Source organism: Poeciliopsis prolifica, unplaced genomic scaffold (genome assembly GCF_027474105.1).
Source record: "Poeciliopsis prolifica strain line A6 unplaced genomic scaffold, Auburn_PproV2 SCAFFOLD079, whole genome shotgun sequence".
Taxonomy (NCBI): domain Eukaryota; kingdom Metazoa; phylum Chordata; class Actinopteri; order Cyprinodontiformes; family Poeciliidae; genus Poeciliopsis; species Poeciliopsis prolifica.
Window position 1 is genome coordinate 1,668,060 of NW_026562454.1, and position 1,257 is coordinate 1,669,316.

Sequence of the window (1,257 nt, forward strand, 5' to 3'; positions counted from 1 at the left end):
CGATGCTGCTGATCCAGGATCAGGAACCATGTTGTTTCTAGAGGACAAACAGGAGCCTGAAGGTCAGAACGACGTCTGGCCCAGTGCAGGACAGCAGACCCACATGTTGTCTCCTGCTGGACTGAACCAGAATCCCTGACCTTAAACTGACCTCTACTGAGAGACAGAAGCAACAGGAGGGAGAGCAACATGTCTGGAGTCCTGAGAGCCACACAGCAGATCAACAATGAAGGAAGAACAAATGATGGAGGAGCTGAAGGTCAGTGGGCGGGGCCACTTCAACTCAACCAATCAGAGAGTTTCTGCTTCCTCAGCAGCTCCGTCTCTGATCTTTGCTGCTTCATGTCTCTGTTGTCTTTGTCTTCAGTCCAACGACTCAACAACCAGTGGGAGTGAGGCCCTCTAGTGGCTGCTGTGCAGTACTGCAGGTTTTAGTGGTTTAACAGGGAGTGAGGCCCTCTAGTGGCTGCTGTGCAGTACTGCAGGTTTTAGTGGGTTAACAGAGAGTGAGGCCCTCTAGTGGCTGCTGTGCAGTACTGCAGGTTTTAGTGGGTTAACAGAGAGTGAGGCCCTCTAGTGGCTGCTGTGCAGTACTGCAGGTTTTAGTGGGTTAACAGGGAGTGAGGCCCTCTAGTGGCTGCTGTGCAGTACTGCAGGTTTTAGTGGATTAACAGGGAGTGAGGCCCTCTAGTGGCTGCTGTGCAGTACTGCAGGTTTTAGTGGGTTAACAGGGAGTGAGGCCCTCTAGTGGCTGCTGTGCAGTACTGCAGGTTTTAGTGGGTTAACAGAGAGTGAGGCCCTCTAGTGGCTGCTGTGCAGTACTGCAGGTTTTAGTGGGTTAACAGAGTGAGGCCCTCTAGTGGCTGCTGTGCAGTACTGCAGGTTTTTGTTCAGGGTTCTGGTGTTTCCTGTCACTGTGGGCCTCACAGCGCAGTAGTACACAGCAGAGTCTGTCACTGCAGCAGAGGAGATCAGCAGATCCATCTGGGTTTCCTTTTTTCGTACTCTACCAGAGAGTCTGGACTGAGATTCTTTCTGCGTTTCTTCAACTTCCGTATTAAATGTCAGGAACTCTGGCGGTTTCCCTGGATGTTGTCGATACCAGAAGAAATAATCTGCTGCACCTTTACTGTAATTGCAGGATAGAGAAACAGAGCTGTCTGCTGCTCCAGACTTCTGATCTGTCGTTGGAGTAACATGTTGACAGATGACACCTGAACAAAGAAAAAATGTTAGTTTTTCATCGTTTTTTTTTCT